At 26.9% G+C, this 27,454-nt stretch overlaps 1 protein-coding gene across 3 annotated transcripts in view; it reads left to right on the top strand.

Annotated features, from left to right (window-relative positions):
* Positions 1–27,454, top strand: part of LOC129606173 (protein slit-like) — a 178,638-nt gene that overhangs the window by 75,252 nt on the left and 75,932 nt on the right. For all 3 annotated transcript variants that reach the window (XM_055516311.1, XM_055516308.1, XM_055516310.1), the window contains exon 2: positions 14,857–14,909. The gene's annotated coding sequence lies outside the window, so the exon portion shown is untranslated. The remainder of the gene's footprint in view (positions 1–14,856; positions 14,910–27,454) is intronic.

Genomic DNA, 27,454 nt, shown 5'->3' with positions numbered 1-27,454 from the left:
ATTATTAAATAGGAAAATTATCTAATTTTATTATGTTTTTTATTCTTTTTTTTTCTATTTTTATATAATTTTGATTCTTTAGAGTTACTCCTTTATGATTTTTTGTTTTATTTTTTTGTGTTTTGGGTTGGTTAAAATTTTTTTCCTTTAAATAATATTGTGTGTCTTTTTTAATATACAATTTTCAATATAAAGATCAAGGAAAATTTTGAGTTGAAACAAGATGAAATTCCATTTTCTTCTTCTTACAGAGAAAAGTTAAAAATAAATAAAAAAATTTAGATAATTTTCATGAAAAAAACATATGAATTGATTTGTGTTTTTTTTTTTCAAATCAGACGTACGTAGGAGGAAAATTAATAATAAAAAATATAAGCTTTCAGATTTTTTGAAATGTGAACGTACGTACCTAATTTTTGATTACGCATTTTTTAAAACAAAAACTATGCTTACTCCACTTCCTTTTTTTATCAATTTTAATAACAAATATTTCTTTTACAAATCTATTTTCTAAATTCCTGGAACGTACCTTTGTAAGTAGCTTAATAATTTTTATTGTATACTCCAGTAACACCTTGATTTTAAATTGAAAACTTTAATATAAAATTACCTAGCAAAATTCAATAAAACATTCATAGAATTCAATAACACATTACGTGCACACTGTATGTCTGTCGGTTTACACTATTTAAAGTAAAAAGATTAAATTTTAAATTATACATACAAAAGCGAAACCATTTTTCACTTATAAAAAAAATTTTTTTTTGCATTTTCCCTCCTCTCCATGCAATAGGTCTTCTTATTCCTGAAAACAAAAATTATTAAAAAACTATTCTATGTAAACCAAAAGCATAGTGTATAAATTAAAAGCATATAATTGACAAAAGCAATTTTACATCATAATTGTTAATAGGAATTAATTTTTCTATCATAAAAAGCTAAACAAGTGTCAGACTTACTCGGCTTTTCTTCAAAGTTTTTCGAATTAGTCATTCAAATGCGAACCGATATACCGGTTATCTCAGACTGGTTTTCATAATTTTTTTGACGAGAGCGGCTTTTTTTAATTATTTATGTGTATATATAATTGTTAAATATTTTATTTTACACTAGGGAAAAATTTCTCAAAGATGCCTCAAAGTTCGAAAATCTCAATTTTTCTTCTTATTCCTTTGATACTGTAATCTCTAACGAAGTTCAGTAAAAGCAAATACAATATAAAATAGGTTAATCTAATAAATTCTGCAAAGTTTTAAAAAATTTCTCCCAAATTTATGCAAAATTATATTTTAACAAGAGAGTTATTTCAATAAATCGTTTTCTTATTTAGATTTTCTTCATTCTTATCTTTATCGTTTCTTATTTATATTTTCTTATTTCTTAGTTAGATCTTAAGCTACGTGCGCATACATACATATACATATCGTATATATATACATATATATATATTTAAAACAGTTTTACTATGAGATATGTTCCGGTTTCTATATAACAAATTTTTAAATCAACTTTGTAGTATAATTTTGTTTTCAGGTGCAGAAATTGTTAATCACTAATTTCTAAAATTACATATTTCTGTGGAATGTAATTAGCATTCCTTCAAATTACATACATATATTTTAATTACATATATACTTCTCTATAAAATTAGTAGATTTATTCGCGTATCGGCAAAATTCGATTGAATATTAAGTTTTTGGATTCAATATATTTAAAATTTGTTTTTAACCATAACAGTTTTCAAATGTGATAGGTCGAGCTCCCAATTCAAAATACTTATTTCTTGTTATACAATATTGCAATACTTTTCAATTAGATTTCTTTTTAAAAAACATGATTTAAGCATTATTGTTTAATCAGGGAACTGAGAAAAACCTTACAATAGAAGATAAACTCATTTTAATTTAAAGCAATAATGAGGAAACCTTATTTATTAAAGCTAGATTTCCATTTTTTTCAGATCAAAATAATAGCTAATATATTAACTGGAATCAAGTAGGAGTAATAAGCAAAATTTATTAGAATAGTGTTTTGGTTTAATATTCTAAAAGTTTTAAGAATTTTAAAGAATTTTTGTAATTTGTAAAAGCTGTAACGTATCTAAAAAGCTTCTCTAAATCTTAAAGAAATTCACTATGTAATAATTTAAATTAATATAATTTTTATTAAAATAGTTAAATAAAAATGATATACCTACTTATAGAACTCTTGAAAATTTAATAAATCTACATATATATGTCTATATACGATATTTCAAATACTTAATAATTTCTACAATAATTTTACCAAAAATAAAACTTAATCTATGTTCAACTTTTCTTTTCGTGCTACAGCTTTATTTCAAATAAATCTATTCGAAAGTGCTCTCATATAATGTACGTACGTTACTATACTTATAAAATGTTCCCAGAACATTAATATTCCCACTTCAATCATTTTTCTCCTCTTATATCTATATATGCATTCATGTATATATAATATATATACATATACATACATATTTCTTCAAATGAATTTAAAAAAAATATGAAAACGGCTATAAATAAAATTTTTATTATTATTGTTTTTCTTTTTATTTCGAATCTGTCACAAATGATTAAAGATTTAACAAGAAAATAAAGGAAAAAATTAAAATTTAAGAGAACCGCAATTAAGTAGAAGATACAAAACGAAAATTCTACTGCAAAATGTTTTAAAAGAAATGAAAATACCAAGTATTTTTTATTCCTCCACATTTTGTACTTAATTTAACATTAAAATATAATCAAAAAATATACAAAATAAGTGCCGTTGAAAAAGCAATATGGAAAATTTTTTCTTTTCGTAAAAAAAAAATTGTTTTCCGCTTGCTATAAAAGAAAAAAAGACAAAATTTCTTTCTTCTTTGTTCATTTGAAATTTAACGAACTAGCAATTTATAAAGGTCCCTCTTCAAAAATTTTGACAAACAATATTCAAAAAAAAATATTCTAGAAAAGGTCAAAATTTTTGACATAAAATTTTATTTCAAAGTTAAAAAGATATCAAAAATGCCAAATATCAAATTAATAATTTGACGATAGAGGCCAAAAACAAAAAAAAATGAAAAGACAAAATTTGTTTAAAATTTTTAACTGTAACCATTAAAAACGCGTATGATTGCCATTATATCTGTTTTGGACATTTTATTGATTCTTTGACATTTTTTTTTCTTTTAATCTAGAATTCGGAAACTCTAATCTTTTATAAAAATGTAGGTATTTAGTGTGTATTAATTATTTTATACTGAATGTTGTGATAAAAGTGACCCATTACAACTCAAAATTTAAATCACAATAACGAAAATTTTATTTGAATAATAATTAGATCACAATCAGATCGAACATTTTCTGCGTTTGCAATTGTATAAAGTCTTGGCACATTAATTCTTTAAAAATTAACTGCTACTTGCTTAATATTGCATTACTTCATCTTTTATGAATACAAACAAAACCGAAATTGAAATACATTAAACAAATATTGTCTTCTTATAGTTAAAAACAATATTTGAATTTTTACGCTATGCCATAATAGAGTAAAAAAGCAAGATATTTTAATTTGTTTTATTACACACGTGGGCAATAATACAGGATGATCCAAATAAATAGTCAATTTGATATTAATTGCAGTAAAAACATTTTCCCGTTGACATTGCTTGATAAGCTCTCAGATGTATTTATAAAGCATTCGAGAGCAGACGAGCTTTTCACAATTATTCACTTTTAGAGCGAGTTTCTAATAGCGTTTTAAGAACTTGAAATATGTATATACGTGTATATATTATTCAAGTTTAATATTTTTGTACACAAAGTCAATAGGGCCAAAGTCAAAATTAGTTTTGAATTAAAAAACTGTGTCCAAAGTATTCGGGTTCGCAATCGGGTTATTTACATATGTAATAGAAATAATAAAATTCAAAAAAAATTAATTTAAAAAATGAGTAAAATAAGGCTTCAGAGGAGAAGAAAATATTGTTGCCATAAACGTACAATGGATATAGTTGTCATTTACATTGTGGAAGAATATCAGTTCAAAAACCATCTTCTACCAACCCAAACTCTATGCTTATTAGTAATTATATAGTTTAATTGCTTTTTACTTATAAAATTGTCTATGCTTGTAAATGACATAGAAAAAAAAGTTAATTGTTAATAGCCCCGAAACTACATGTACATCAAATCTACACATGCTCATATGTACGTATCATTGTATACGAATAATTTGTATATAAAAATTATAAAGAAACTTAAACGAAAAGAAAAGTCAAATTTACTTAATTGACTTAACTGCGATTCAATAAATCGTTTCCAAGTTACTACAGAATAAAATATTATTGACAAAAAAAAATTAAAGAAAGAGAAAAAAAATTTCAAAAATAAAAAAGATTATTACCACATCATTAACATCTGAATATAAATTACAACCGCAACCATAACAGCCTAGCTACAATTAAGCAATAAAAAAAACATGAAAATTCAAAGATACACCAAGTGTGAATGTATATGTACATCCATGATTCTATGCACAAAATATCATCATCAAACGATCATTGAATCAAAACATATCTTTTGTATTTTCGTAGGAATGTCCAGTCGTTTTGGTTGATGCCTAATTTTTAAACTCTTTAATAAAAAAGAAAACGTTCAAAAAACGTAAATTAATTATTATAGCTGCAACCAAATTCAAAAGTTTGAAACGGTTTCTTGTTTTTCTTTACCATTTTCAACAATAAGGCCTCATGGTTAGAAGAAAAAGCAAAGGGAGTATAACAAAAAGATTTTCAAATTTCGTTTCGTTTAGAACTTCTCTTTGAAAGCTTGAAAGATTTCTTGAAGATCGATAAAAAAAATATTGTTTTTTTTTCTCCCTTTGAATGAAAAATAAAATGATAATCGATTGCATGGCTCACTAATGTTTTAATAATAACCTTTAGAACTCTTTTGTTAAAATTTTTATTTTTATTGTATGTACAATTACCAACATCATCGTCTTCATCATAATCATCATTGTGATCAACACCACCTATATTTTATCAACATTATACTAAAGCACAAAAGACTTTTTTATTCGACTATTGTTTTTTGTCTATTATTTAATACATTGTTATATTATTTTTGGAGCCCAACCAAACTAATAAATACGTAACACAAAAATTGAAAAAAAAAGTTAAACTTACAATCTATAGGATATTTTTGTAAACAGGTATTGAAATTTAATATTATTTAGAATAATGTTAATTTGATGGCAACAGTATTTTAGGAAAGAAAAATTGAATATAAAGAAACTTTAATACTTTTGGTACTTAAATTAATTTCATGTCTATTTCAAATTCGAATGGTATAGAAACTTTGATGAGTTGTAGCCATTGGAGCCGGTTTGCACATGTAGTAGGCAATACTAATTTAAATATACTAAAATATTGCAGTAACTTTGCAGTACATATAATTTGCAAATAAATATTTTTCTAAGAAATAATAAACAGTACGAACTGATTCTATTGCTATACAAATAATGCAATTGCTTATTTGTATGGCAATAGAATCGAATATTGAGCATATTTGTATGGCAAAAGATTTTCACACGTACAACTGTGAAATAAACTCAAAAATTTGCTGAATAGAATCGCTAATTTATTATAATCTTGTTGGTTATAAAATTTGAGTGACTATAAAAATATAATCTACCAAAACAAATTCTAATTTTTTTAAGGATTATTACTTTTGACTCCACTTAAGATAATTTTGCTTGAGTTTCAAAAATCTATGAATCTTGGAATCCTATAAGTACTCTATATGTTAGTTTGTTCTTCATATGGTTTTGCAACAAGACTTTTTAAAATTTTAAGTCATGTTTTCACACAGAAAAACAGTAACTATTATTGAAATTACAGAAAGCCCAAAGAAATAAGCAATTTTCTGATAAGAGCAATTTAAATTTCGAGGGTTTTTCCCTGTTAATATGAATATATAGTGAGAATCCCCGATAACATGAACCCATGAGGTTTTTTCGCTGTTAACATAATCCAAAAATATATCATGAAAATGCAGAAAGAATAAAATTCATAGGAAATTAGATTTGTATTGAATCTAATCAAAATTATTCACATACTTTCATAAAACCTTTATTGTTCCATATTGATTTCCAATCTAATCAAATATTAATTAATTTCCGGATCATACTTAAAGCATATATCATGAATGAACAAATTTAAATAATTTAAAATACTGGACGACAGTTTAAACTATGTATATCTTCACACTTTTATCTTTTTTCATTAAATGCCATCCTTTCAATAATAATTAGTATTTCCAAAAATATCGTAAAATTTGCAAAGTCAAAAATACATTTTAATTCAACTCGTGTACCCGGTTTCTACAATGTGTATATCTTTTCTAATACGCCATACAATTTACCTGCTGAGGGTATGATCAGGAATTTCAAAGATAATTTTAATAGTTTCAAATATTTCATTTCAAGAACGAAAAGCTCAAAATAAATTTTTTTGAAATATTTTTTGTTGAAAAAAATGAAAATGTTAATAAACGTAAAAAATGGTTGATAAGGTAAAATATTTATTTATGCCCTCACACTGACTCAAAATGCCAAACCAACCAGAAGAAATACGAGGAGAAGAAAATTGTTTGAAAAAAAATGTTACAAGTTACAAAGTGATTGTAATTTATCATCATATTTCATTTAAAATTACAAAAACAAAAGGAAAAATCGAAAAGAAAACATCGAAGCGATATTTTGTGGTGCACTTTTTCATAAAATTTTAGAAATGATAATTTTTAATTTTTGGTTTTTTATTTTTTTTCCAAAACGCTGCTTTCTTTTTTCATTTTTTTTTTGAGCTCTCAAATCACTTAAATGTTGTTGATTTTCTTCATTATTTTTTTTTGAATTTCGAAATCCCGGTAGGATATAGATTTATCATAAAAAAATATAGAATTGCATGCATTTAATGAGAAAATAAGTTGAAAATATTTAAAAACGAAAACTAACCATTTGATCTGTTGTTTGTTGCGCCTATATGAAAATGTATTTTTGATGTTTTTTTCAGAAATTTGTTTTCTTCTTCTGCTTAAGGTTTTAAAACAATAAATTAATGTTAAACTTTGGTATTGACCCTTCTAATTCCGTATGATCTCAATGTATATTAAACTTGTGTAAGTTGGTTCAAAATTTTCTAATTGCAATAAAAATGCATTTATGAAATTGATTACTGTTTTAGAATTATATATGATATTGTTAAACAGAAATTATTTAGTAAAATATTTCACATTCAGAGATATATAATTTTTGTTTTAGGTGCTATTACCCTTAAGTAATTATTTACAGAGATTTTATTATATAAAACATGCAATAAAACAATGATCGATGAAATGGGTTGGTTAACTACATAATTCTGTCGTTATGATTTGCTTGTAGGAAAAACCACAAAAAAATGTTTGGAAATCTTATGTTTTCAATGCATGCTATAATAATTTACAATAATTATGAACTACCTCAGGAAAACAAGAGAATTTCGATGTAAATTTCTGAAACATAAAATTCTTCTATAAAGAAAAAGTACCTTTTCTATTGCGGCGGCTTTTTTTACTGAGTAAATGTATTTATACTCAATTAATTTCCAAAATTAAGTTGATATTAAAGTTACAGCATGAATAAAACTGCTTTAAGATAATATTTTTTCACTAGAACCGTATTTGAAAATTTTGCGATTCGTAAAACTTTAATATTCAAATATTCCAGGTTTTGTATTTTATTACTAAAAACATAATTAAAATTTTTCTTCAATTGTATGCTGTTTTCATTACAAAAATTGTTTTTACATTGTTATTTCTAGTGGTTTATATTTAATTTACGAATTGCAAATTTGTATAGTTATATTTTTTCCCTGCAGTTTCACGAGGTTTTGTAACTTAAAAAAAAAAGCAATGATAACCTAATCAACTCGGAAACCACTCGTAGCTTTTTTGTTTTAAAATTAATTAATTAATAAAAAATAAATTTGTTTGAATTGAATTTTGTACGTATGTAGGTAATCTAATAATTTTTAAAAATTTCTATTTGAAGACAACGCTTTTCTAAAAAACGAAAACTATAATCATTCTTTTGCAAAACATATGTTCCGGTGACACACCACCGTCAAACTTTTAATTTCTTCATTTATGACAGACAGAAAAAGAAAAAAAACCTTAAGTTAAGGTGTTTTTAGTAAGAATTCCAATAAAAATCAGCGTAGAGGGTCGGGGCTAAAACGCCTAAAGGAAATATTATTTTCTTTTTGTTTCTTGCATTTTTCTTTATAAACTTCTTTTTTTGTTTATTTCATAATCCTTCAAGAAAAGATATCTCATTACAAGAAAAATAAGGGAAAACAAGAGGTCTTGAAATAATAATGAAAGTTCTTGTGAGGTTTCTATAAAAGTTTTTATTTTCTTCGTGAACAAAGAATAAAATAAAATAAAATAAGAATGTTAGCAAGAAAATAATAACGGTATTGTATGGTTGGCCATAAGTCAAAATAATAAAACGTTTTTTATAAGAGGAGGGCAAGGAGATTACTATATTAAGAATGATATTTTACATTGAAATTGACAGGATTCGCGAGGTTTTCTATTGCTGTTTTATGTTTTATTTATTTTTTTTATAAATTTAAAAAAGTTGTAATCGACTTGCATAAATTTGGTTTTTCTGAATAGTCTGATGGGTTGGTTTTAACGCTGACATTTTTATCCCTTAAAAATGTTTTGTGTATTAATTTACTGTAGTAAAATTTTACTGGGCATTTAAAAAATATAAAATATTTGTCAGAAAAGAAGGTTAAACCATGAGGTGAAACAATATTTCCCAACCCAAATGTCACGAGCTTCATAAACATTCTGGTATTCATCGTATATGTATGATAGCCACAATATAAATATTTTGGCTAATTATTCACAGCATCGTCATTCGCTCATTATGAATTCTACATTAATTTAAAAAATAACTATGTTACTAAATTTCCGTAATTTTAATACAGTATATGAACTGAAAAGAACAAATACTATATTTTATATACTTTGCGATTCCTCACATATAACTACCGGGCGCCGTTAACTAGAAATGTTTGGAAACTGCTGTTATAGTTAATAACTAACTTCTGTTAGTTAACTATGCTGTTATGTTAAATAACATAAAAAATAATAATCTTTAAATAAAATAATTCAAATAAGAATATTTACATAAGTATATTACTCGTATATTTCGTCGCGTTTTCGCAAATTTATTGTATTTTTATACTCGTACGAACGTATTTTCGAAGGGTATACTAAATTTGCCTTACCGTTTGTAACGCTAAGAAATAACGGTCATAGATATAGACTCAAGTGTATGTTTTTGCGTCGAGTTCGTCGTCGAATTCTGAGTCGATTTTAACCAAATTTTCAGAAATGATTTATTGTATAGTAATGCCAGAACCCTATTTAAATTGGGCATGATCGGGGTCCCAAACCGGTTTGAACTTGTAAGTTTAATTGTGTATGCATTTGTTTAAAGCTGTCATACAACTTCAAAAGTTATTTGACTATATCTCAGAAACTATAAAAGCTGCAATATTGATTGTGTGCAATGATTCGCTTGTGTGCAATGAATATATTAGTAGGGCCAATGTGCTTGATAAAATTCGTTAAAATTTCTTGGCTCTTTCTGGTAGCTGCCATACAACTTCAATAGTAGTTGGGCACACATAGTATTTTGAAAAACACAGTACTGAAATTTTGCATAAATTAATATGGAAATACGGCGACTTAAAGTTATAGTCTGTCCCATAGTCAGTTATGGCATATTTATTCGCACATAGGATAACAAATTCGTACGGGTATCACAGAGTTGACAAGTCAACTCTATTCTTTCTCGATTTATTTTAATCTTTAAGATCCTTAATTACATGTATGTATATATTCTATTCAAATATAGAAAAATATGGTAGAAAATTTACTGTGACACCATTCTTTTAATTCACTTTGAATTAAGCATGTTCTATAACGTCATATTTTTATATGATCTTCACCTTTTTATATGATCTTTTATATGATCTTAATTAACTTAAACTTGAAATATATGTATGAAAGTTATAAAAAGTTAATTACTTCTTAAATTATAAATATGAATGCATACTTACATACTTTAATTGTTTCTTGCTAAATTTATTATATCAGCGATTCTTACCCAAAATTCCGTGAGTCATGGTCCAAAAAATGTTAATTACATAAACTTGAATTTTTATTTTCTCTTTGTCTTTGTCTATATAAATCATTATTTACTTATGTTACTCACGAAAATAATATTTTCTTATCAATTCCATAAAATAGTAAAATTGTATGTATTAACGCCTAAAATTGTAGTTCAATTATAGAACAATTAATTGAATGTATGTGATAAGCAATTCGTTACCGTACAATTCCAAAAAAACCTTATTTTAAAACAACTTTTCAGTTAAAGTTTTAAGGTTATCAAACTTTAAAGAAAATAATTCAGAAGTATTTTTGCGTAACTCTCACTTACTATAATTTTTAAATAAGTAAATATCACATTGAAAATGGTTTCGTTAAACGAATTTGAGGCAATTTTAAAATTTAATGTTATTAAATTGCAAATATTTTGTAGTTCTACATCTAAATTTTTTGATAACGTTTAAATATTTGATAAATTGTGATTATTCGATTAAATCTCGTTAGGATAATTACTGCTCACATTTAAGAAAACCTTAAAGACAAAAAATAATAAATTTATGATTTGGATATTTTTCTTTTATCGAATCAAAAGCAATTAGTCATTTGAAAAAAAAAACAATTTCTACCCAAATATGTCATTGCACCTGATAATAAAGTAAACAAAATCACACAGAATATATTTGTATGTGAAGACTTAAATAATAGGCAATTAAATAGATACGCTCATCATAATGAATGATGAATTATATGACTCATAAATTTTGTGAAAATAAAAAAACGACAAAACCACTTAAATAACAATTTTATTAAATCTAATATTTTCAATTTTTTTAAGAATGTCAAAAACTAAGTATAATAAATTAACTTGTATGTTTAATTGAACTTGTATGTTTAATTGTGTATGCGTTTGTTTAAAACAGAATGGAATTTAATTATGTGATTTTCAAAATTTTTGCAATTGACTTAATTGCATTGTTTTGGAAACATCAATTGATTATTCCATAAAATAAAACGCTGAGCTGTGATGAAGTAGTGGTTTGCTGGTTTTTATAGACGCTTGCACATATATACATTTGTATCATTATCGACTTTTTGCACTTTTCCAACAAATTTTTTGAAAAAAGTGCTAATTAGCTTCACTCTGTCCGCCCGTCCGTCCGTCCATCCGTCCATCCGTCCATCCGCCCGTCCGTCCGTCCGTCTGTGGACACTTTTTTTGTTAACAAAACTTTTACAACCTTGAAGATAGAAAGCTGAAATTTAATACGTACATAGATCTTTACTAAAAACTTATTTCCGTAGAACAAAATTTTTACCTATCTCCCCACCCCTAGAAGTTATACCCCATCCATCTCTACCCCCTCTCAAGTTATCGCCTCTTGAAATTTGTAAAAATTGAATTTTTGACACCTTATATTTTCGAAACCGCAACCTTTTTAAAATTTCTATAAACGCAAAAAGCTATCGGTAAATTCCATGACATTAAAAAATATAATTATTTTTCTTAACTCACACAATTAACCCTTAAAATCGAGCATTATGTTAAACCCACTTTTTATTAATTTTTGCTTTATTTCAAAGACTGAATCGTTCATCCTAAATATATGCAATCCTAGAAATAGTATCGTATATGAATGAAAATAGTTATAATAGTGTGGTAGATATACATAGACTGTATTTAAAAGCAGAATTTTCACTTGTTGAAGGGAAAAGTGCTACAATACAAACCATTGGTTTGACGCAACTTTATTAATATTTATTTAAATTTGCGTATCAATTTTTAACTAGCAGAATTTTCATATAAAATCATGTTCCACTCCCAAAACCAAACCTGACTACTGTTTGTGTCGCTTGGAGTTTCATATAAATGTGTATAAATAATTTCAGGACTGATTCTTTGATCCATTTCCAGCAAAATATTGTTGTTATCGGACTTTTCCTGCATATAAATAAATGCTTATACTTCGAAACTATATACAACATAAAGTTACCATAAGGAGCTTATTTTACAGATCATTAATGATTCTTTATTTTTGAACTTACAATTAAGTTGATTTGAATCATAGTTTTCGAGATACATCTCCTTAAGATCAGAATTTTTGTTTTTTATTATCTTTTTTTTTTTTATATTTTTCGATGCGCTATGATGAGATGTAAAAGTTAATCCATATAATATTTTCCTCAATCTCCCATAGTTTTTCCAGTGCAACGTCTTAAATGTGCTCAAAAAATATGCGAACATGCGAATCAACTCTGACATTATTTGCCACCCTATGTGAAACACCCTGTGGTTACATGTATATTAAAAAACACATCCTTCATTTTTAAAAGTTTTTCAAAAAGTATATATGTATGTATATATGTAGTTAATCGAAGCTTGAAATATTAATAAAGACTTAATTACGGGCCATGTAATTCCCCTCATTATTTTTCTACTTCCGTCCTACTTCAAATACTATACTCCTCATTTACATCCTCGTTAATTTTATACTGCTTATGCATGCATTTATTGTAAGTGCAATTTAACACTTTAAATTTGCTCAATGTGCAAGCGATTTGTAAATTATGTAATAAATTTTCAAATTAAAGTTTTTATGTATGTATATGCTTTCATATGATTGTAGATCCATGTATATTATGTATATATCCAAGCAATCATTCATTCTTGAAAAAAAAAACTAAATAATTTATTTGAAAAAATCGGAGCATAAATGCGAAATTTAAAATTTTTGCATTAGCATTTTTTTGCTTAAAAAATATTTTTTTTTTGGCTTTGTGGCCGAAAGAACGTCACTTATTTAACCACAGATTAATCATTATGATCTTTTATCGATTTACTTTTAGGCAATATGCATATGTAACGTGTTCAAATTTGTTTTAGGTTTGAATTTAATACAATGGCCAGCTATTGTAATCTCTTGCAATAAAAATTTTTGTGAAATTTCAACAATAAAACCATGAAATTTCAATATATTCAGATACGTTGAGTTTTTATTTTTTAAATGTTACAGTGTTAAAAATATTTCTGTCTGTATTTTTGTTTGTTTTTTGTGAAGTGATTGCCATCATTTTGTGAACGTATAAATAAAAAAAAAATTTGAAATCAATTTTTTTTTTTTCATTTTTCGCTTTTACACTAGTTAAAAAAAATTGCAATATCGGTTTAGCTTTAGCCACACCATATTTCAAAATATTTAAATAAAAAAAACTCAAACAATAGTTGGCAATAGTGCCACTTTATATGCCTTTTTATTGTTAAGAAATTCTTATTCGTTTTCAAATTTTAACAAAAATAGTTGCTATTTAGCATACAAAGATTTTTACGTAATTTTTTAACACTTTAACAAAAAAAAAATAGGAAAAAAAGCTGTTATTATACATAGTTTAACTCTGTCCGTATGGTTACTTACCAAACGTCTACACCGTTTGATATATAGAAAGCTTAAATTTTATTACGCCTCACTAAGTCCTAAAAATGCCAGTTTTTAAGAAATCACAATTTTTTTTAAATTAAGCAAATACAGAAATGTGGCGACATACTTCTGCTGCCACAGCTACAGCGCGACACAATTGAGTATTAAAAAGACAGCCGTCAAAAGAAACCCTTACCTAAAATAGGTTTTTTTTTCAAATTTTTTATATCGTTCTTCTTGCAGGCAATAAATAATTTATAAGAAAATTTTTTTCTACCTCCATTTCCTCTCATGCCTTTCGAAACCCGTAAAGTTTCAATTACCGGCACCTTATATTTCTGGAAACTGCAAGCTTTTCCAAATTTCTATAACGTTAAATTCCATGGAATCGAAAAGTATAATTATTTAACTTGAATCAACAACTTAACCGTCCAATTCAACTATTACGCTAACGATTCTTTAAATGTTTTTCTTTTGTTCTACCAAAGTATATGCAATCAATTAATATATGAATTTTGCTATGTGAATAAAAGAAATTTAAATAATGAAGTAAACTACCATTAAAAATAATATTATTACTTTATCAAGGGGAAAGTCCTAATTAAGAAATACATTCGAAATAGTTGTGTGAATTTCACACTTTGTCGTTCAATCTCTTAATTTTTCTGTTGATTGGTCTGGATTGTTAGTAAGTTAAGTAATTATTCAGAGTTGAAAATCATGTTTGCATGTTAATTTTTTTTATTTTAATAATATGGATAACTATTTCGAATAATATAAACATCTTTAATTATTATCATCTTATAAATGTCAGAGTGAATCCCCAATTTCGCTGTCGTTCAATCGTTGGTTTTCTTAACGGTAACTATTTCCTTATTTCCATCTGTTATATTGCAAACTGAGATAACTTATATTCTAATACTGTTTTACTTACATTATTGACGTTACGAGTATAAATGAAAATCAGTGAGTGTTGCATAGCAGTTACTCTGCTCTGTATATAAGTAGTAGGAGTATTATGATGCAGCCATCAATTTTCTCTTTAACAAGTGTAAATGGCAAAAAAAATCTGAGTGTTAAAATTTTCCATAATTTTACAAACTTAAATAATAATATTGTGTTATATTAAGTATTTTACACAGAACCACATTTTATTCTACGTATACTTTTACTTTATACTAAATTTATTTTGTTTTATATTTCAGCTAAGGAATCCAGTGAATTTTTCTCTTATTCTTCAACTTTAAAAAAATATAAGGTAAATACATATCTATTAATATTATTAAAACATTTTATATTTTTTATTGGAACAAATAGTTCCAATAAAGAAGTTCTTCATGCTTAGCATACTGACGAAGTTACAGCAAAATTTTCTAATTATATAATTGACAACCCGTCAGTTTAACAACACGGGCTACACTGAATCAAAAATTAAAAAGTTGATGAATGAAATTTTAACTTACATTAAAAATAACAATTGTAATAGTAACAGTAACAAAAAAAAAATATTTTAAATTTTTACAACAATTTTTAACGCAATGAAATCAATGATAAAGTAAGTTTTTTTACTATAATTGCGTCCTTAAATAATTTTTAAACTTACTTGCAGAATAATAACGTTTACCTATACGTTTATGAAAATTGAAATATTCTAAATAAGTGCATATAGAAATATTTATAGAATTTAAAAAACTTTCGTCATGCTGTAAGGAATAAATAAATACCAACATTGATTGCTTTTACAAAACTTTAAATTACATTCATAATTGTCGAAGACTAAAAGCCATAAGAAAATACAAAAAACAAAGAAATAGGAGCAAAGGTGGTTAACAAGGTTGCCATGTTAGTAGTTCTCTTTCAAAAATGGAAATTTTTTTTCTTTGTTAAAAAATTGTTCTTTGAACATCTTCTTTCTTCTCCTTGATTTGTCACAAATTTTGCTGCGGTTGAAAAAAAATTTTGCTATTTATCCAAAATAATCATACACATGTGTATAGTCTTGCCTAAAGAACGAAATTCAAAGAGAATAGAAACACATTATTCGCAATATTTAATCAGAAAAAGGTTATGTGACGGCACCAAATTTAACTTCTTAAGTTTTCACATGTTCTAGGATTATGTATTTCTCGTAATAAAGAGAAAAACGTAATAAATTCTTTTTAATGAAATGCCAGTTTTTTCGTGTATCTCTATTTCAAAATTGAAAGACTTTTCAGGGAAATAGGATTGTGTCTCAACAAAAGGTCAAATTTACATAAGATTTTTGTTTTACTTTGATCACATAACAGCACCTTGTTATTTTGGTAACGTTTTAAATTTCCAAAACGAAAGTGGTTATGGATTAAACGGAAATGAAAATGATTTTTTTTCCTTCCAGTGGCAACACTAGTGATTAACAGAAGCCAAACAAAATTTTTTCCTAATTTGCACCCCCATTCTTCCCAAATTCTTCTTTGTCTCGTGTTTTTCAGATGAACTTTTAAATAACATTTATCTTTCTTTTTCCCCTTCTTAAAAATTTTTCTGGTCTAATTTATATTATTTAAAGTTTAAAAGACTTTAAAAAATATTTTTATTACCATTTTTGCGAGAAAATTATATTGATTTTCTTTCAAATCCATCACCTTTTAATCATTTTTCTTTCTTGCTTTCTTATTATAACAAAACAAAAAAATATGTGAAACTACTCAACCAAATCATCATGGAAATCATCGTAATTGCTTTCTTCTTCTCTTCATTTTAATTTTCTTTCCATATCCTGATCGATTAATTTCCTACCCAAAAAAATGAAGAATTTTTAATAATAACCATTTTTATTTAGCAAATTTCTTTTTATGCTCTTCTCTTGTACAGGTTTACAGGTTCGATGTGGCTGGTAGGCATTTATTATTATGTGTAAATGAATAAGACTTAAATAGTGGAATTACTTTAAAAAAGGAAGAAGAACCAAATTTCTTTTTCTTTTTTTGTTTGTGTTTCTCTTTTGTTTTTATTTTTAAATTACGAAGGTTTATTTCCCAACAGTTTTGTTATCCTTACCGAAGTAATATATATTTAAATTTTTTTCTTCTTCGTTTTTTTATACACATTTTTTTTTAAATCCCTTTCCCATCGCTCACACTACAGAAATAATTCCTTTTTCTTTGTGTTTTATGCTTTTAAAATAACATTTAACGTTGCTTTTGAACTGCCTGTCAGAATATTTTTGTAATTTAGCGAATTTATAAGTCTACAGTCCTTGGATTTTTTTTAAGCAAAATTGAAAAATTAAAGAGCTCTACTTTTTTTTGTTGATTTCACTTTGATTTTGATGAAATTAAAATAACTTCAATAGCAGTTATGAGTTAACTATCATGACATTATGCATTATAGCTGTTAAATTGGCCGACATATGGATATCTACCCTCTTAAAATTTTAATTATTGAAAAAATAATGACCATAATGAATTTTAATTTTGTACATTTTACTTTACTACTCATTGGTTTCCTAAGCTTTGCCGAAGATCTTCAAAGTTTTAACTCCTTTTTTTATATTACCCTTTATTTCTTATAATTTGTCATAGCGAACAAAACTTTTCAATATATATATATATATATATATCTTCTATGTCCAGAATATTATGCTTTTTTCATAGACAATGTAAAGTCTTAGTCTGAAAGACTATGGACATCAAATATTATCTCAAATATTGAAGCAAATCTATATTTGGTGTGCACATTGAAAGCTCTTAAAATAGTTCCTATATGCTGCACTGAATTATGCTTCCATATTCATTAATTCTCATAAATTTGACTATTATAAATACAGCTCGACGTTTTTTAAGTAAACTATAAATTCTAAAGATTTATACCAAAATCCAAAAGCAATGTCTCAAAATAAATTCTAGCTTAAAAAAATTAAAACTAACTGAAAAAAGCCTCACCTTCAAATTCATTTTTCAACATGCTATTACAGAAATACAGAAATAATAATCTACACTCGTGCTAAAAACAATACCTTTAATTTCCATTACTTGTTTTTAAATTTACAAATTACTTAATATATTGCTTCTCTTTTACAAACCTTTTACATTGACAGAAATTTTATTGGAACAAATGTATTATTCTTTATTCTATTGAAAAACTGTTGCTCAAAATTGATTACTTTTTAAATTAATAGAAAACAAGTTATTTGGAAATACCATCGACACACAAAATGTTTTAGAGGTTTTCTTGTCAATTTAATTTTATATAATGTTACAATTTGTATCGGCAATTAATTGAATGTTAAAATATCAAAATGATTTTATATTTTAATATTTTAGTTAATAAAAACAAGAATACAATAATATTTGCCCCAATTTAAAATATAAACTTTCAATAAATTTAAAATTTAAAACAAAATCAAATTATAAATTTCGAAAAACAACGAAACATTCAATCCATTATCTAACATACTTATTATGGCTAAGATGGAACAATTTCTTTATTATTTTAAATTTATCAGAGAAAAAAAACTTTTATACTTTCAAAACATCTTTTGAAACTCTTGGATTCCGCAATCAATCTTTCGAAAACTTCTTTCTAAATCAACAAACTAAATTAATTATAACTTATTAAACAATTATCAGTAACCGGCAAATAAAACATTATCCGTCCTCATACTAAGACTGCTTAATTTCAAGCTTTTTTCAAAATTTCTGCAAAAAAATTAAAAATAACTCACTTTTGTATTCAGGATTGAAAATAATTTATTAGAAGAAAAGAAAAAATACTTAGCGGGAAATTTACACTTTAATAAATTTCTTTTTGTTTTTAGCACTTTTCCAAAAAATTTTTGGAAAAAAGTGCTTATTAGTTTCACTCTGTCCGTTCTACACCCTTAAAGATAGAAAGCTGAAATTATATGTGCATAGATCTTTACTAGAAACTTATTTTCGTAGAAGAAAATTTTTACCTATCTCCATCCCTTTACAAGTTATACCCCCCAAAAACCCTACGAACGGCATTTTTTAACAATTTAGTGCAGTGAAACCATAAACATTTTCCAAATTTTGCAAACGCAGTCAGAAAATAGTGACTGGCTTCTTCTACCGCGGCATATCATTTCTGAATTTTAAAAAAACAAAATGGCCGATAAAACTTACTTTTATATAAAACCCGTTTTTTTCCAAATTTTTGAAGCCATTTTTCATCTACACCGTACGTTACAGGAGTATGCAAATCTCTTTATTTCGTTAGAAGAAAATTTTTTTCCATCTCCACCCCCTTTCAAGTTATCACCTCTCGAAATTTGTAAAATTTGAATATTTAGCACTTTATTTTGTGAAACCGCAAGTTTTTTCAAATTTCTATAAACGCAAAAAGCTATTGGTAAATTCTATGCCATTAAAAAATATAATTATATTCTTAACTCAGACAGTTAACCCTTATGTTAAAATCGAGCATTATGTTAACCCCTCTTTCAGTTAATTTTTGCTTTATTTCAAAGACTGCATAAATCGTTCATCCGAAATATATGCAATCCTAGAAATAGTTTCGTACACATAGATCGTTTTTAAAAAAAGCATTTTTGCTTGTTGAAGGGAAAAGTACTAAAATACAAACCATTGGTTTGACCCAACTTTTTTTGTTTTCCTTCCTAACATTCGAAAACCGAAACAAAAAAAAACATAAAGTACAAATATAGACCCATGTTATTTTAAAGGAAAATATGCTACGGAAGAAATACGAAGAAGCAGAGAAACTGAAAGAACGAAAAAATCAATTTTCGCATAGAACTTTTCTTTTGGGATTTACAAAAAATTTTCTGGGTGTTTTTAATTTACTTGAGGTACGCTAAAAATTTGTTTTTTTAATTGCTAAAAACATACACGTATTTCTTATTATTACACATATTTTGTCTCAAGCAAACTAAACTTACAAACACATTCTATCTATAAGAGATACAGAAATTAAAATTATTAAAAAAAATCAAAAATTAATGTGTGAAGTGTGAGTTTAATGTTTTCTCTAGAAATGGTGTAAAAATGTTAATTAAAGTTTAAACACGAGTGATAATGTGTGCGACTTAAAATTTTTTACATGATCTTAAGTATGGTACTGTGGGTATTACTTTTGTGTTTTGTTTGTTGAATTTGAAAAGGGAAATACAAAAGTATCTTTGAAATGTAATTTTGAAATTTATTTTAAACTAAGTTTATTAGTATTTTAAAACTTGAAGCAATAGAAAATTTAGTTATTTTTTTAATGTTTTAACTCCACGTTTTCGGCTGATATACATACTATTTCTGAATTTTTGGGACATTGTGTTATATCAAAATGAAGGCTAGAATACAACGCTCATCTTCCTGTAAAAAAAAACCGATAAATTAGTAAACTGGTTTTAGGAGTAAATGACGGTTAAAGTAAAATTTGTTGCAAAAATTTTTTAAAAATTGTGACTTTGCACTTCAATATTTTTGAAACGAATAGATATGATAACCTTTAGAAGACGAATTTAGTTATCTTTGAAATTAATATATAAAGTTAGCTTTACCTGTTTATCAATTTAACTTGAGAAGGAGGACCCAAAAAATAAAATGTCACTAGGTGTTTTTGTTCGTCTGAAGTCATTCTATCACCTTCTTTTCGGAATACCATTGAATCTTGAACAACCTGTATAGATTATTTAATGAAAAAGTAACCAAACAAAAACTAAACTTAAAACGATTGATCCTTTGAGGAAATTCAACACTGCTAGAGAATTTTGGAAAATTCCGCTTATAAACGACTACGAATCAAATAAAGTTAAAGTCCGGAAAATCGTAAAATCAGTTTATGAAACTGGGTCTTCGCCTGCATACTTCTTTTCTATTTTCACGAACAGTGTTTTATTATTCGGATTTCAGAAACGGAAATTTTAAAAAAAATTTAAAAAAATATGACATTTAGCATGAGTGACGGCTGTCAATTTTATATTTCTTCATTTTTGAATTTTTAAAAAGACAAACAGAATGAAGAATGATGATGATAAGTAGTAAAAAGAACTAAGTTTTATAATAATACAAATTATAATATAAGTAAACTGTATTTGTAAATTCTTAACTATATTTTTAAAGATACTTTTTTTTGCTTCAAAATTTTTAAATCGCTTAAGTTAACCGATTAAAAAAATAAGCGTTCAGCAGAAAATTACTTTAATAGGTTGGCTGAACGCACCCAATTCTTTATGTTTTCTCTGAATCATAATTTTTATTTTTAACACATAATAGTCAAACAAAAATATAATATTGCAATAAAATATCGACATTTTTCCGAACATACTTTGCTGATTCATATACTTTTTCGTCTTTTGCGGTAAATCCCGACAATTTCCAACAATCCAGAACTTATCCTTAAGCAACATTTTCAGTAAAATATATTTGGCAAAATTTATTACGTCCGTTTGGAAGGAAGCTTTTATAAGGCTTATACATAAAAAGGAGTGAAAGGCTGAGGTAAAAAAAAACTAAAGGCCAAAAGATAGATTATTTGTCATTCCAAAAATTTTAATGTTGATGTTATATGAAATAAATTTTTCTCTGTATCTAAAGAAATTCCTGTAAAATACAAGAACAGTTTCTTATTTCAACAGAAAAACCGTTAAAAACATATTAAAAAACCCACACAGCTACTAAGATGTTGTATTTTAAGTTGTTTACTGCAACAAAGGATCGTTGGAAATGAAAAGAAAGTCTTTGCAAAATCTTATATAAGACAACATTAAAATCAACTCAGTTCTTCAAATAAAATTCATGAGCTCTTAGATGTCGTAAAAAAAAATATAATAGACTTAGAAGTCATTATAAAATAAAAAAAATCTGATGTGGTCAGCACATAACCGACCGCATTGTGTATTGTCTAGTTAAATGAAAGTGTTACAGAATATTATAAAAATGTCTGTTAAATACTTCTTTCCAATTTTTAGGACATTAGTAAGCTTATAGTTAACATACTTAGAAAAATGTAAATTTGGCTCTTAGTAAAGTTTCGCTTTGTGCTACCCGAATTCCCTGAAATGCTCGCCAGTTAGTTTCGGTAACAACCAGAACTCAAATATCAAATTTCAAGAAATTCCATCAATTTGTTCTGTGGATATGGTGAAAAATGTAAAATCGGCCCGCAAATCAGTTCTCGAGCCCTGATCTTTCCAAAAAAGTTATATGTTCATTGCTTTAATATGAGGAATTCATATATTAAATTTCAATGAAATCGGTTGATTATTTCTCTTTATATACACAAAAGTGTATGTTTGGCCCGTAGTAAAAGTCTAGTTGCCGATGCCTGATCTTTCCAAAAAATTTACATGTTCATTGTTTTAATATGGGGAATTCATATATTAAATTTCAATGAAATCGGTTGATTATTTCTGTTTATATACACAAAAATGTAAATTTGGCCCGTAGTAAACGCCCAGTTGCTGATGCCTGATTTCTTCCAAATATTAGGAATTTTTGCGTATGATCGAGCAAAGCTTATATATGAAATTGACCGACAGACCGACCGACCGACAGGTTGCTAAAAATAGTTTATTTACACTTCCCTACTATGGAGAAGTACGTTCCCACCGAAAACTCGATATGCAAAATTTGTTGCCATCACATAACCTACCTATTGTTTACACAATACGGTCGGTAAAAATTAAGTATAGGAGCTTCAAATTTTCGTATTTTACTTAATTCTACAAAATTTTCTTTCGTCAGTTGCCGTGAATTTTTTTGGTGCAATCGATCTTTTATCGAAAATTTGATTTTCTAATTATGTCGAAATTATAACATAAGTATTACCAAAAAGTGGATAATTCACAAACATTTTTAATTAGTTTTTCCGTTGAATCGGGAAAATTTCAAAATGAATTACAATAGAGTTAACATCCCGCAAAATAAATATGTTTCTGTATATGTATGTTTAAAATTAAAATCCATACGAGAAACAAATTCATTTCACAAATTTAAACATGGATTTTAAATTTTCCATTTTCATGATAAATATTGTTTTCAATTTTTTGTTTATTACAGTAAGTGAATTGTCTGTACTGTTACAACCACGTACATAATGTATACTCGTATAGATTTTATAATTACAGAACATTTTGTTCATTTTAGTTTTCATTTTGGATGAATAAAAAAATTAAAAACAAGAGGAGAGAAGGAAGCAACGATTTAATAATAGCAATGGAAACAATAAACAAGTAAAAACGTTTCAGTCGGTATAAACCGATTGAATTATACCCTGCACCTTTCGTTATTATGTAGCAATTACACGAACCCGTGAAGTCATTCTATAGAAACTTCACGGATATGTCTGACCTATAATTGGACATCCGACTGCCAAGTTTCATGAATCTGACTTTATAATTTTTCCAAATATTTAAAATTAGCTTTAGGAGTTGTATGGCAAGTACCTGAACCTGTCAAGCAATTCCATCAAAACTTCATATATCTGATCTACAATCGGACACACAACTGCCAAGTTTCACGAATCTGACTTTATTATTTTTCCAAATATTAAGAATAAGCTTTTAGGCTTGTATGGTATCTACTCGAACCTGTCAAGCAATTCCACCAAAACTTCAGAAATATATCTGACCTGTAACTCGACATACAACTGCCAAGTTTCATGAATCTGACTTTATTATTTTTCCAAATATTTAAAATAAGCTTTTGGAGTTGTATGGCAAGTACCCGAACCTGCCAAGCAATCCCACCAAAACTTTAGAAATATGTCTGACCTATAATTGGACACACGACTGCCAAGTCTCATGAATCTGACTTCATTATTTTTCCAAATATTAAGAATAAACTTTTAAACTTGTATGGCAGCTACTCGAACCTGCCAAGCAATCCCACCAAAACTTCAGAAATATATCTGACCTATAACTCGACATACAACTGCCAAGTTTCATGAATCTGACTTTATTATTTTTCCAAATATTTAAAATAAGCTTTTAGAGTTGTATGGCAAGTACCCGAACCTGTCAAGCAATTCCACTAAAACTTCACAAATATATCTGATCTACAATCGGACACACAACTGCCAAGTTTCATGAATCTCACTTTATTGTTTTTCCAAATATTTAAAATTAGCTTCTGGAGTTGTATGGCAGGTACCCGAACCTGTCAAGCAATTCTTCTAAAACTTCAGAAATACATTTGACCTATAATTGGACACATGACTACCAAGTTTCACGAATCTGACTTTATTATTTTGCCAAATATAAAAAATTTGCTGTTGGAGTTGTATGGCAGCCAACCGAACCGGTGCAGCTATCCCATTATAATTTTTAGAGCATGTGTAGAATATAATTGGACACATGTATACAAAATTTTATATTTATAGCTTTATTAGTTTTCGAAATATTTAAAATAAACTCCTTGAGTTGTATGGCAGCTACCCGAACCCGTTGTCCGAATTAGTCCAATAACAATAGGGTTCGTCCTTGGCACAAAAGAAAAAACTTGTGAAAGTTTGGTGTCGATAGCATTATTCGTTTTTGAGTTATCGTGCGATCGGACGGACGGACGGACGGACGGACGGACGGACGGACGGACGGACGGACGGACGGACGGACGGACATGTCTAAATCGACGCAGAATTTTACGCTGAGCAAGAATATATATATATGTCCATACCGCAGATGACTCCTTCAAGTAGTTACAAACTCCATACCAAAGTTAATATACCCTTCACGAAGTGCAGGGTATAAAAAAACATAAACTAATTTTCATTCTAAGTAAAGTGTACATAACAAGGTTGAATAACGGGATATTATTCAACTAACGGAAAATATAATAATGAATATACAATAAGGCCTGAATGGCTTAATACAACATTAAGTTACGCTCACCATTTCTACCATATTTCTAAATTTGCGTGTTTCTGAAATTTCTTTTAGTATATTTTTTAAATTACGTACAAATAACTGTAAATATGAAATTTTGTAATTGCTTTTTCTTTTTGCTTTAAAAAGCCACACAATATGTAAGTGATCTTTCACTTTTAATTTTTCATTCATTGTGTATGCTCCTATTTTTATGCGGACTGCAAAGGACAATGAAAAATACCGTATATTGTAAAAGCGGAAAGAAAGATAGAAAATTTGAAGTAGGGAAAAATAAAATTAAAAACCCAACAATTTACAAACATAAATCAAAATTGAATTCCTAGCACAATTAGCGGTTCGGAAGGTATAGATAACGAAAATTGCAAACGTTGCGCATTCTAGCCCGTAGGATGGCTAGAATTATAGAATTATAGATAGCTAATAAAACAACAACATTTTGACATAATTTGATTTTATTCATCAACATAGTCTCCTTTTAAGGCGATACAGTCATTTCAGCGCTTGTCTAACTTTTCGATACCATGTTTGTAGAACGATTTTTCTTTTTCTTCTAAATATGCTTTAGTTTCGGCGATGACCTCCTCATTCGATACAAATCTCTTTCCCTGGAGCGTTATTTTGAGATCTGAGAACAGCCAATAATCGCTAAATCAGGCGAGTATGGTGGATGGGGCAGGAATTCACCATCTTTTATCCATTGTGATGTAACGATGCAAAAAATTATTTTTATTACGAGAAACAGGGCCAGACATGCCTCAGAATCATTAATTCGTTGTTGTTTTTTGTCCGGTGTTAGCAAACGCGGGACCTATTTCGAATAAAGCTTTCTCTTACCTAAATGTTCGTGTAATGTAGTAAACACACTGCGTTCTGATATCTTTACAGCCTCGGCAATTTCATTCAATTTCACTTTGCGGTCGGATAAGACGGTTATATGAATTTTTTTTATATTTCAGTAACTGCTGAATTTGGGCGACCGGAATGTTCAGCATCTTCAGGTTTTGTACGACCACTTTTAAAGTCAGCAAACAACTTTTCAACCATTTGTCTCGATGGAGTGGAGTTCGAATAACACTTATCAAGCCATTGTTTGGTCTGCACCGTGTTTTTTGCCATCAAAAAGCAGTGCTTAATGAGCACACGAAATTTTGATTTTTCCATTTTTTTTCAACTCACAAAAGTTAATTCAATCGTTCACACACTAACTTGGTAAATAATGCTCGGAAAGTCATGAAACTTTGACTTTGGTTCGTACTTTCTAAAAATCATACGCATTCGGTATTTTTATCGCTATCTATATGCGATCCTACGAACTTGTTGAGCTGATAGATGTCAGCTCAGAGCTTTGATGGCCTGATAATATATATGTATTCATTTATAACTAATATTTATAATTTACAAATGTATTCATTTATAACTAATATATACTTTGATTTATATGTACATACTTTAGAGAGAATTTACTCTATAAGATATCTGAAGATCAATAATGAAGGAGACAGATGTTAGCGAGGTATTTTTGATGGTCCACTAATGATCAAGCTATTATAATAACATAATTCAAATACGGATATTCATGTATATATACCGAGTATGTTTATACTACAAAATGAATTCTTCTTTGTTCGAAAATTAAAAAATAAATTTGAACTTTCAAAATGAAATGAACATTCTAAAGCTGTAATAATGATCGGTGTACTTGTGTATTAAGTACTTATAGGGTATTTTTTGAATTGGAAACAATAATGTTTTCTACCCTCTTCTGCTCCTGCATATAGTTAATATATATATACATATATAATAAAATACATATATAATAAAATATATATACATATATATATAAAATATATATACATATATATATAAAATATATATATATTATTTATATATATATACATATATGTATATATACATCTCATATCAAAGTGCACTAAATTGTAAAGAGAAATTAACGTTTTTTAAAAATGAAAGGTTTAATTTTAAAATTTTTCGAACTTTAAAGTCTTGTAAACAGGTTATAACTAATGTGGATATTTATAAGAAGGTCCTTATTCTGAGCTTTTTAAATCATATGTATATAATATCATATGTATCAATAAACTTATTATATGTAAGTATATACATATGTATATGTATATTTATAATGTAATTTCGAAAGTCATTATGATTTTCTAAACATAAGCAGTAAAATGTACGAGTATAAAATTCTCTTTTATTATCTCTTTTTCTTTCATTTTGACGTCATTTAATAGCAAAATATTTTTCAAAAGCCAAACGAATAATTATATACTTACATATTATTTTCACATATATGTAGATAATTACGTTTATACTCTTTTCACATTTTCTTATATTCAACGAGAAGCATGGACTCAATATATGATTGAATTAAAGATTTATTAATCTTAAAGAAGATGATCTTAGTAATAAGTTGATTTAATTTAAAATTTTCTTCAGATGAAAACACTCATATTGTAAAATTTTAGAAACGAAAAATTTTTCGAAATATTTTTTATACCTGAATGAACATATGTTCGAAGGGTATACTAAATCTGTCTTTCCGTTTGTAACAGACTCAAGTATAAGTTTTTATCAGCATCGAATTCTGAATCGATTTAACCATGTCTGTCCGTCCACCTAAGCGGCAACTCAAAATCTAATTGAATTAACCTTACCAAATTTTCACAAATTATTAATATAAGTAAATGCCAGAACGCAATTTAAATTATACTTGTTCGACGCGCTGGTTCTTATAGCTACCATACAAATCCAAAATTTATTTGTCTATATTTCACAAATTATATTATTAGAGCTATTGTGTTTTATAAACTATATTTATTCTCGTTTGAATATAAAATTGCAAAAAATTTCTGAAATAATTTTTACTTATTTTTGTTTCTATGAAGTAAAAATCATCCCCTGAAAGAATTCCAGAACAATTCTGTAATTGAAAATGTTTT

This window comes from Condylostylus longicornis, unplaced genomic scaffold (genome assembly GCF_029603195.1).
Source record: "Condylostylus longicornis isolate FDR11 unplaced genomic scaffold, ASM2960319v2 ptg000018l, whole genome shotgun sequence".
Taxonomy (NCBI): Eukaryota; Metazoa; Arthropoda; class Insecta; order Diptera; family Dolichopodidae; genus Condylostylus; species Condylostylus longicornis.
The sequence above is the reverse complement of the archived record's forward strand: the minus strand, read 5'-3'. Positions and strand labels throughout refer to the sequence as shown.